The sequence below is a fragment of the Salmo salar genome, chromosome 16 (genome assembly GCF_965601325.2).
Source record: "Salmo salar chromosome 16, fSalSal1, whole genome shotgun sequence".
In the NCBI taxonomy this organism is placed as follows: domain Eukaryota; kingdom Metazoa; phylum Chordata; class Actinopteri; order Salmoniformes; family Salmonidae; genus Salmo; species Salmo salar.
The window spans coordinates 19,139,013-19,151,178 of NC_138306.1; the positions used below are offsets into that span (position 1 = coordinate 19,139,013).

General features: G+C 40.7%; 1 protein-coding gene across 2 annotated transcripts in view; it reads right to left on the reverse strand.

Annotated features, from left to right (window-relative positions):
• LOC106573312 (uncharacterized) overlaps positions 1-12,166 on the reverse strand; it is a 157,576-nt gene that overhangs the window by 57,148 nt on the left and 88,262 nt on the right. Inside the window, exon 3 of one of the 2 annotated variants that reach the window (XR_001321308.3) lies at positions 4,553-7,548. The exons of the other annotated variant lie outside the window; for it this stretch is intronic. The gene's annotated coding sequence lies outside the window, so the exon portion shown is untranslated. Of the gene's footprint in view, positions 1-4,552; positions 7,549-12,166 lie in introns of those variants that run through there. 2 annotated transcript variants of the gene reach the window in all.

The window sequence follows — 12,166 nt, forward strand, 5'->3', positions numbered from 1 at the left end:
TAGGGTCCCCTGCCCCTCTTCCTCACCTGCATACGTCACTCAGCTGCACGCTAAGTCTCCTTAATCACATTTAAGCTCTGCTAATAAAAGTACCATGTACAGAGAGGCATTTGTGGTCACGGGAGATGATCTAGCTATTAGGCTTCCTATTGTTGGAAGGAAGACAATCCTTGAAAGCCCCCAGGTTTTACATTTTCAGAGCCGCAACCACAGCAGGAAAATCTCTTCATGCTCCGGGGCTAACACAGCACAGCGTTTATGTTGTTAGCATACCTGAAGCTCTGCCTCGCTCGCCTCAGGATTTGTTTGTGTGTGTGTGTGTGTGTGTGTGTGTGTGTGTGTGTGTGTGTGTGTGTGTGTGTGTGTGTGTGTGTGTGGTGTGTGTGTGTGTGTGTGTGTGTGTGTGTGTGTGTGTGTGTGTGTGTGTGTGTGTGTGTGTGTGTGTGTCAGTGGATGTTCCTCAGAGGAGGAGGGGAGGACCATTCTACTCAATGAATTTCCTAAAAATAGTGAAACATTAAAATGTTATCCTTTTTAGATAAAACTATAATAATATATTCACTTTACCAAATAACTGATTAAAACACACTGTTTTGCAAGGAAGGTCTACAGTTGCCTCAACAGCTCTTTTCCATTCCAGAGGACGTCCTCCAACATATCAGAGCTCTTGCAACATGAATTGACATGTTGTCGATCCAATCAAAGGATCGGAGAATGAGTCTAGTACCGAAAGCATAAGCTACAGCTAGCTAGCACTGCAGTGCATAAAATGAGGTGAGTAGTTAACTCAAAGAGACAGAAAGACAATAGTTGAACAGTTTTGAACAAATACATTTATTAAAAAATGAAGGAGAAGCATCAGTGCGATAGAGAGCTAGCTATATTTAGTTGTATTCTTCTTCCAGTTTGCCTTTCACTTACTTACTTAGCTAACTAATGCAGCTAATTTAGCCTACTCAACAACCTGACAGAGAGGAATGGTATTTATGTTAGCTAGCTGGCTAAGGCTATCCAACACTTCAACTCTTCCAAGTCAAGGTAAGCTCCAACACTGCAACTCTTCTAAGTCAAGGTAAGCTTTTCGTTTTATAAAATAAAACTCCCACCGGTGTAACTGCTAAATTGCTTGCTGGAGCCTTCACTGTACTGCGTGATTGTACACATGCATTGGATTAGATCTAGTAGCTATGTTGACTATGACGTTAACTAATATGGTGACAACAATGTAGGCTGTGTAGTGGTTATGGTATGAAGGTTTGGCTTGGAGAGTTTTTTTGCCTGGTCATAGACAGCTGTTGCGGCACAGACAGCTGTTGCGTTATGCACTGAAGTCCACAAGCAAAGGGAAAAGGTGAGATGAGGAGAGCGCATAGATGCCAGAAGGAATTATACAACAAGCAAAGTGATGATGCTGCAGGCCTATGTGGCTGCTACGATCAGGGGTGTGTTCATTTCGCTGATTTTGTTGCAAAACGTTTCTTAAATGGAAGCGAACGGAACGAAACGGAGACAGATCTACCTGGATTTGTCTAATAGAAACTCTCGTTTTAGTTTTGCAACTGTTTGGACTAATGATTACACCCTACATCAGCTAAATGCAGGCAAGAGTGTGCAAGGCGGTATTGAATGTGTCGGTGTCTGTCATCTTTACTCCATCTTTACTCTTTACTGTTAGAAACTTTAATTTGTAGGCTAGGTTGTAGCAACATCATGATGGGTATAGCGCAAATTCTAGTATAATGTAGTAGCCTAAACCTATCGATGTTACATTGAGCTGGGTGAATGGAATATGAATGACAATCATCTTACATGCTGTAATAGAAATAAGGCCATGCTCATGAAAAAAAAATCCTCCCTAAGCTTAAACGGCACCGACCACCACGTGTGTGTGTGTGTGTGTGTGTGTGTGTGTGTGTGTGTGTGTGTGTGTGTGTGTGTGTGTGTGTGTGTGTGTGTGTGTGTGTGTGTGTGTGTGTGTGTGTGTGTGTGTGTGTGTGTGTGTGTGTGTGTGTGTGTGTGTGTGTGAAATACACCTCATTCAGCCAAGAGTTTGTATGGGAATGAAGGGCTGGAGGGGCTTGAGACTGTGAATGGACCTGGCTGTTCTTTCTAAGAATGTTTGAAGAATTGGAACAGAAATGGAGCATTGTCATCAGCTGCTGGCCATTAAAAATCAATCAAATGTTATTTGTGTAGACCTTACAGTGAATAGACCTTACAGTGAACTACATGTGTAGACCTTACAGTGAAATTCTTACTTTCAACCCCTTAACCAACAATTCAGTTTTAAGAAAATACCTAAAAAAAGTATGAGATAAGAAAAACAAATAATTAAAGAGCAGCAGTAAATAACAATAGCGGGGCTGTATACTGGGAGTACCAGTACGGAGTCAATGTGTGGGGGCACCGGTATCGAGGTAATTGAGGTAATTAATGACATATAGGTAGAGTTATTAAAGTAGCTATGCATTGATAATAACTGAGAGTAGCTAAAGAATGGATGCTAAAGAATGCTAAAGCCGCTGGCTTCTAGTTCTTCGTTCCTCAAAGTAGTCTCTTCAATCCGACACGACTGCATACCACAGTAGGCTGGTGAGGTTAATGATGCTTGGGTTGAGGTAAATAAGGTTAAAAGGAAGCTGGCTTAGAAGTCCTAGTGCATTGAAACACATACACAGACAATAGGCCTCATAGTTGGCAGGGCTTCATTTAAACCATCCCTCTTTTCTCTATTCAGCTTGTATTTTGTAGCCCTAACCTAGCCCCTTAACCTGACGTGACACAATACTAACGCTAGCTTCAATCCTGCGTCTCTCAGTTGCAAAGGCAAGCTACCGTGCTTTCTGCTTTGCCGTAACCCTCAATCGTAAAGGCTATATGGCTCAATGTGCTACAGTAGGTGGTTGTAAACTAAAGCAACGGTGTTGCAGTTCTAGTACTGTAACTGCTGAGCGGCTGTATTGTGCTGTGACCGCACCCGGTTGTATGTCTCATATTATGCATGTGAGATAAAGACAGCGTGTAGTGCCAATCTAGGATCAGGTCCCCCACATCCATGTAATCTTATTCATTATGATTTAAAAGGCTAAACTGATTCTAAATCAGCCCTTCTTCTCTAAGATGCTAAATCAATAATGCCCCTGTTGTGTGAAGTATGAGATGCACAGAGGTATGGGTTACGCTAATGTGTGTGTGTCTTATGGTATGCACAGCATATCTCTCGTAACTCTGTGGGATTTGGATGAGTTGGAACAATAGGATGGCCAGGATCAACAAGGTTATAATAATGTTGTGGACATGGCCATGATTTAATACTGTCTTAACATGGAACGGGAGGGCCATCCCAGGGCTAGACAAACACAACTAGGGCCCAATGCAGACAGCCTTAAAAGGGCATCCCCGCTGCGGGCCCACGCTCACTCACTGGGAGGAAAGGGTAAGGGAGATGCTCCCCTTATCATCTGTGATAACATATCTGTCTGGCTGCGATCTGGTCTGGTCAATCTATCTATCTGTTACTCATATCAGACAATATGAGGGAATGTAGAAGGGAAGCTGCTAAAATAGTGTGTGTGAGCTAATAATGTAAAAGTCAAATTTGGAGTCAAACCTCTCTAAAATACCTATATCTATGTCATACCTGTATGAAAGCAGCAAGTCCTGGATTCAAACAAATGAAGAATTTATTTCCAAAACTCTATATGCACCAATTTGTCACGTGTTTTTTCACCAGAAATGATTGCTTATGGGTACCTTCATGTGTGTGTAAAATATTACTGTTCTCAGATGTTTTATTCATTGATTTTAGGTGTGTATTAAAATGTGTTTGTTTTGCAAAACTAGCTAACGTTAGATGGCTGGCTCGTTAGCTAACGTTACATGACGTGCTAACGTTACGTGACGTGTGTGATCTTAAACGTTGTTTAGCTAGCTAGGTTAATTGTTTACCTAGCTAGCTAGCTATATGTCTTTAGCAGTGTTGCCAACTAGTTTTCAGGGTAAGTTGCTAGAGGCAGGTTTATTTGTTGCTAAAAGTTGCTAAATGACATTGTGATGTCATTGCGTGATAACGTAAAACTGCGTCATTACGTAGAATACACAATAACGTTACTCAAATTGACATTGATTTGACATTTGTTCAGGTACAGACTCCCACTCTTTTCTGTACTTCTGGCTGTACAATTGTGATTGAGACATGATGTTGTAAGTTCTGTTCAAGATCAAACATTCGTGACCAACTATATTCATTGGGTTTGGCTCGTCGAACCCGTACTACTGCTGCTGCAGTCAGCCAACAATGATTTGCAATTTACTGAAATTGCTTCTGGCCTGCTGCTGCCTGTGCACGAGCTGAGCGCCTGCTGCTGACGTCACTCACAATGCACTTTTGCAGCCATGCATGTGTGTTGTGACTGAGTGTGTGACAAAGAAAATCGTTTTTGTGTCATTTAGAGGGAAAATACGTGCATTTTAGCATTTGAGTCACTCTTCAAAAGTTGCTAAATGTTCCAAATACATTTTTTAAAGTAGCTAAATTTGTTGCTATGTGCTGTTTGAAAAAAAAGTTGCCAGGGTATTCTGGAAAGTTGCTAAATCTAGCATCAAAATTGCTAAGTTGGCATCACTGGTCTTAAGCTAAAGTGTACTGTTAGCTAGCTAGCAGTCGTTATTATTCATTTCCCAGAGTTGTTTGCTTTTGTAGTTAGAGCCTAATGTTAGGCATTGTTAGGCATTGCTGGCACTTTGTTCATTGTTGGCACTTTGTTCATTGTTGTTTAACTAGCTAACGTTAGCTGGCTGGCTGGCTCGTTACGTGACGTGTGTACAACACCCGTTGAATATGGCCGATGTCAGTAAACATCTGCAAAAAAACATTATGAAATTGTTGCCAGCAGAGCTGGTTAGGCTTTTTTCATGTTATCCAGAGGTAAACAAATCATCAGCCAGATACCAAAACATTCAATCGCCATTTTCTCAAAAGTGAGTATACAAGTTGATCAACTTTCAAAGCAGAATTACTTTCCCATTGTTCCTCAACTGTAGTGTATGATATACCATTTTGTAGCTTTGAGTCTCTACTTTTATCCAATGTAAAAAAGACCATTTCACATTTTGCTACATAAAACCGAATCCAGGTGGTGAGTCACATATATCCATTGTTTAGCTGGAATGGAATGTTCATATACTGTATTTGACTGTGATATGTGGTTGTCTCACCTAGCTATCTTAAAATGAATACACTAACTGTAAGTCACTCTGGATAAGAGTGTCTGATAAATGACTAACATGTCAAATTTAATGTTTTACATACAGATCTCATATTTCTGTATTGATTCATTTTTGTAACATTATTATTATTTTTGTATCATTTGTACAGTTTATTAAAAAATGTAGTTATTTGTTACAATTGACTGTGTAAAACCTAGCTGTACTACTCATTTCTCTGATAGTGAGGCGAATATATAGCATTTTGCAAAAAAACATGATTATTTGTCTCATCTGAAATTAAACCATCAAGTGATAGATTTTAAACAAATACATGTCTGTCATTGAACAACCCCATGCCATGATTAGATAGTGAAAAAACACACCAATCTCTTTCATAAGTTCTTTAAACAATAAAAGCTAATTTACCAAACTCTTCAAATGCAGATACATGACCTGTGCACTGCAATTGTGGTGATTGTACTTGATTGTAAAATACATTAGCAACATGTACTGTGAATATGATCTTCATGAACGTCGGGAAAGTGTTGGAATGAATCCCAACCGAAGACTGAATAACAAGTAAGAGAGCGTTAACCAGCATGGATTTCATCATCATGTGTGAAGACTTATCACTGTATAGACTACTGTTTTTTGGTGTTTTTTTTATTTCACCTTTATTTAACCAGGTAGGCTAGTTGAGAACAAGTTCTCATTTACAACTGCGACCTGGCAAGATAAAGCAAAGCAGTGCGACACAAACAACACAGAGTTACACATGGAATCACAAACATACAGTCAATATGTCACGACTTCCGCCGAAGTTGGTTCCTCTCCTTGTTCGGGCGGCGTTCAGCGTCGCCGGTCTTCTAGCCATCATCGATCCACTTTTCATTTTCCATTTGTTTTGTCTTGTTTTCCCACACACCTGGTTTCAATACCATCATTACATGTTGTGTATTTAACCTTCTGTTCCCCCCATGTCCTTGTCCGGAATTGTTTATTGTAAGTGCATGTGCACGTTTATCTGGTGTGCGACGGGTTTTGTACCCATTGATTGTTTGTTCTGATTCCGGTGGTTTTTATTATTAAACTGCTCCGTTGTAAACACAGTTTTTGCTCTCCTGCGCCTGACTTCTCTGCCGCCAGTACGCACCCCTTACACAATAATACAATAGAAAAAGTATATATACAGTGTGTGCAAATGAGGTACGATAAGGGAGGTAAGGCAATGAATAGGCCATAGTGGCTAAATAATTACAATATAGCAATTAAACACTGGAGTGATAAATGTGCAGAAGATGAGTGTGCAGGTAGAGATACTGTATAGGCTACTACTATGAAAGTACCATGCGTACCAATATCATAACACTGGGCCCTAAAGAGAAGAGAGAGCAACTGGGAATCTGTGTAACCTAAAGAGAGTAAGTAAATAGAGATCAACACCTTATCTATATCACATTCACATTTTAGTCTAGCAGACGCTCTTATCCAGAGCAACTTACACTAATGAGTGCATACATTTCCATACTTCTTTGTACTGGTCCCCCGTGGGAATCAAACCCACAACCCTGGCGTTGCAAGGGCCAACCTCTACCTACTGAACCTCACGGGACAAATGTGTGTCTATCTACAGGTACTGTAACTGCCAAAATAAAGTCAACACCAACATAAAGTGTCTTAATAGGGTGTTGGGCCACCACGAGCTGCCAGAACATCTTCAATGTGCCTTGGCATTGATTCTACAAGTGTCTGGAACTTCCATGAGAAATTCCATCATTTGGTGTTTGTTGATGGTGGTCGAAAACACTGTCTCAGGCACGCTCCAGAATCTCCCATAAGAATCTCTCACACACACACCCTTTCGATATACTTTGTATCCCTTTCATTTATTTTGACAGTTATCTGTATATAAGCAGTAGGACTCAAGGATCAGACCAGTTCTCCGAGGGTGTCTCGGGGGAGTTGGGATATGCAAAAACAACAAATGTCCATTTCACACATGCGTATAAGCACCCATCAAATTATTATTAATTCTAGATCGCCAATTAGCATCTAGGTAACAGGCATTTCAGCTTCAGCCTGAAAGAAGGTAAGGAGTGATGGAGTGATGGAGAGATGGAGGAATGGAAAGGCAGAGAGGCGCAGCATCCTTTGAGCTCCCCAATTTTTTGCCCTTCATTCCATCTGCGTCGGGAGTCACACATGGTTCACATAACATATCTCTTTCTTCTCATATCCTTGGCCGTTTATAGCTACATGCAGCAACGGAAATGAGATGTACACCGCTGCACGGAGGCTGAATGCTAAAGGGCAGGGGTACAGGAGTCGCCATGCACTGTCCTATGTAGAGATGACAGAGAGAGGACAGGAGGGCAGGAGAGGAGGCATTAATAGGGGTTCTCACACACATGTACACACACACACACACAGGTATGCAAGCATGCGAAACGGGGAGACACACATACCATGGTTGTTTGTGAGAAATATGTCCCAAAGATCACAGTAAAGAGCTCAAACCAAACAAGCCAAAAAATATCAGGCACATATTGGTTTTGATTGTGATGACTTACATAACCTACAATGTTAAGTGCTATGACCTTTACATAAATGTGATCCTATTATTGTAATGACAATGATTACTAGAAAAAGTTAATCCAGCGCCCTGCCTTAGGGTCTGTTGCTCATCATCCAGGCTGCTTGATTGATGACAACTCACCTTCCTTTTAAACTATTTTAAACTATTTCTGCTTTCGATGAAAACTAAATGGCCCTGCAAGAATTAGCATGCCCACCATAGGGGAAATAGCTATATAATCTCTCAAATAAATAATCCAAACAGATGCACTATCTTTGCTTTCTGGCTGGTAGAACTACATGTTAGGCCTACAGACACTTGAAAACACTCTAGCTTGGTAAAATACAAAGAGAGACGATAGGCTACTGTTGTTCATTACCCCACTTCTTAATTTGACCATCTTTTTTCTCTTTACCACCCATCTTTCCAGCTTGGACAACATGAATTTAGTCTTGTTAAAGTGTGTACAGTATGTAAAAGTGGGTTCGTAAAGAATGTGTGTGAATCATATAAGGAGGGTTTGCAAACCACACCTCTTTCCATGGAGTGGGATAGCACACTCAGATGGGTCACACCTGGAGTCTTTCCCTTCATTCCTTCTTCCCCCCCCTCTCTCACTCTCTCTCTATCTCTCTCTCTATCTCCCTTCCTCTCTCTCTCTCTCTCTAACTCTCTTTCCTTTCTCTCTAACTCGCTCTCTCTCACACACACTCACTCTTCTCCCCCCATCTATCTCCCTCCCTCCCCTTTCTCGCTCTCTCGCTATCTCCCTCTCTCCCCCTTCTCTCCATCCTTCTCTCCCTTCCTCCCTCTCTCCCTCCATCCCAGATGTATATGCATGACAATCTTGCGAGATAATGATTTAGCTTTGATCTACCCTTACTCAGCAAGCACCATTGTGAGAAGTGATCTTGAAGTGACGAGTAGGACTATAAGGCATAGATTCCAAATGACTCTTCTCATCTCTACCCTCTTAACAGCTTGAAAAGGACCCCATCACTTCACCACTTGGTGCTTTTCCAATCCACATCACTCTACAGTACTGTACTACGTTTGGCTTAATCGAAGTGTGGTGAGGAGAGGATAGACTGACAGGCAGGCCCGCTGTTATAGGCGGGCTTAGGGGGCCTGGTCCACCCTACAGTACCTCCTTGCCCTTGTCCTTGCCCTCCTTGCCCTATATAAAATATAGAAATATTGATCATTTATTTGACCAAGACGTGCGCCGACAGAAATGTCTCGCAAGATCACACAATGATTAATTTGTTTTCTCATAATAGAACCAAATATAATGGCATATACTGTAGCATAGTATACCTTACACCAAAAACACATCCTCAGGCATATTCTCATCTGAAGCTGAATAGTAAAAAAAAAAGTATCATGCAGCTAGGGCTGTTGCGGTGACCGTATTACCGCCACACCGGTCACGGTAATTATGCTTCTCCAAGCTCTGATGCTGCTGATGGTCATTAGTAGCCTACCAAACTTGCTAACTGCCTGGTACTCAGCACTCTGTTGTCCCTCTTATCACTCTGACATAAATGCAAATGTATTGGAAAATCTAACCAAACACTTCATGAGAGCCCATGAGTTTATGTTGAGCAACATTTCTATAGGCTGTGCAATTGCGGGAGAAAACATGTGATGGCCACTAATAAAAAGACGAGGATCCCATCAGCTTTCTATAGGCTAGGCCTACTATATTTATTTCTCAACTTTCTTAATATTAAGCACATTGCTTATATTTACAACAGGAGTATAGCCTACCTAGCTGGCATGAAAATAAGCCATGGGGAAAAGCATCCTCCATTCGCTATTTAAGTGCATAGAGGACATGTATTTTTTCCCGCCGTCCCTGTTTCGAGACAGCTGCATGATAATGGTCCATTCTAAATCAAAACAAATTTGACACATATATTATTTAGTATATGTAAAGACAAGATTAAATTAAGAAAATTCTGATGGGTGACAATATTAGCCTGTCACTTGTGAATGATGCATTATCACTTGTGAATGATGCCCAGCATAAGAAACAATGCCTTTTTTTTGCGACTTTTTCGACTCATAGTCGCATACGTCATGTAGCCTAGCCCATAGGCCTATATGTTTTAATAAGGTTTGTATCACAACTAAAGTGGCCAAATAACTTCTGAAAATTAAGCACATGAATCCACTCTACAAGGGGTGTAGAACCTAACTGGCATATATAAACAGTGCGTGAGTTTCAAGTTTGGGGAAGATAATTTTCACCATAAAAATGCACCTTAATAATAAAAGCATTAGATAAATAATTGCATTTGCAGTAACTTTTGATGTTGGTGTTTTCCATTAATGGAACATGTGCGCTTATAGCCTACTACCATGTGCACATTGCTGCGCTTATAATGTGAAGAAATAGCCTAGTTTATCAAAATTTTAAGCTAAACGTTCTGATCTGTTGTGTCAGCAACAATGCATAAAAAAGGTGTTTTGATGCTAGTGGTTGTATTAATTTGGGATCTATTGCATCCCACAAATGTCCCAGACTATGTTTGGAATATTTATTTCTTGCATAGAATAGAATAGGTTAACTTTTGTAGCAATGATCACATATTATTTTATAATAATATGCTGTATTATGCTGCCATAAATCTAAAGCCTTTATTAATATAATATTTGTATATAAATGTTAACTTATTTTTTGTTTAGATTGACATAGGCTAGTGCTTTTTCTGTTCGTTAGACCTACTCATCTTGTTGGCTGACGAAAAGTACATGTCGACAATTCTTCCAATATGCACCTCGGAATTAGATAAGGATGCGCGCAGTTGCGTCGCCAATGTGTCTGTCTTCACTTGTAGCCTGTGAGAAAGATCTGATAACGTGACGGAGAGCCATGTGAGTGAGAGGGCTTCCGATTGCGCAGCACACTCAGGGAGAAGGGCACAACGCAGCACTCTGGGCCGCAAAAGGCATGGATTTTTTTTGCGTGCATTACCGCCACAAAGGGGATGCCGCCGTGAAATTCGAGGCATTATCAAGTGCTTGTCAAATTGTGAATGAGAGACTATTGGAGTGTGTACACACTGCGCAAAAAAACAAAGCAGAGCTCATGCCTTTCAGGCAACTTTTTTCAAATCATTATTAGAATCTCATCATGCAGCTTTACAATGTATTAAAAATCAAAACATATAGCTCAATGTTTGTAGAACAACTAAAGTTACATGAATAACTCTAAATTAAGCATATAGGAAAAACTATTTCTTTGTTAACCGCTCAACACAGAATAGCCGCATGTACGAGCTCCCTCAAATCGTTTGTAGACAATATTTCTATTTTATTCAGCTTTGTTCAATTGTATTCTTCATACAATAAAAAATAACAAAGTAATGCCATGGAATTATAAGCAAATCTTGTTTGCTAAAGGAACTAGTGTAGGCCACCGCCATTTGGCATAGCCACATCAGGACCTAACATAAGGACAACTCAGTGTGCTGTTCTGTTCTTCTGAAATACACTATATTTTCTTCATATCATGTTTCTTTAGACCTGTCTAAAATAAATTGATTTTTTGTTAAGGCGTAGGTGTAACGCCCTGGCCATAGAGAGGGGTTTTTGTTCTTTATTTTGGTTAGGCCAGGGTGTTACATTGGGTGGGCGTTCTATGTTCCTTTTTCTATGTTTTTGTATTTCTTTGTTTTGGGCCGTGTGTGGCTCCCAATCAGGCACAGCTGAAGTTCGTTGTTGCTGATTGGGAGTCACACATAAGGAGCATGTTTTTCCTTTGGGTTTTGTGGGTAATTGTTTCTGTTTAGTGTTTTGCACCTGACAGGACTGTTTGGCTGTCGGTTTTCTTGTTTTGTTTTGTATAGTGTTCTTGCTGTTATTAAATTCAATGATGAACACTAACTCCGCTGCACCTTGGTCTACTCTCTCTCACGACAGCCGTTACAGTAGGCTATATTACATGGATTTATTAGCCAGGAGAAGCTAAATGTGTTTATGTTAATTAACGGTCAATTACCGTGAGATCGACAGTTATTTGCTTGACATTCACCGGCTGAAGAAATTTTGTGTCTGCCACAGTCCTACATGCAGCCAAAACTCAACAGCGCGTGCCACAAGGCAGGATATATACTTTAAGTTCTACAGCTGCACCATTGAAAGCATCTTGACTGGCTGCATCACCACTTGGTAAGGCAACTGCTTGGCATCCGAGTGCGAGACGCTACAGAGAGTAGTGCGTTTAGCCTGGTACATCACTGGGGTCGAACTCCTTGCCATCCAGGACCTTTATACCAGGCAGACAAAAATTGCTAAGTCTGGGACCAAAAGGCTTCTGAAGAGCTTCTACCCCCAAGCCATAAGAATGCTAAGTAGTTAACCAAATCGCTACCTGGA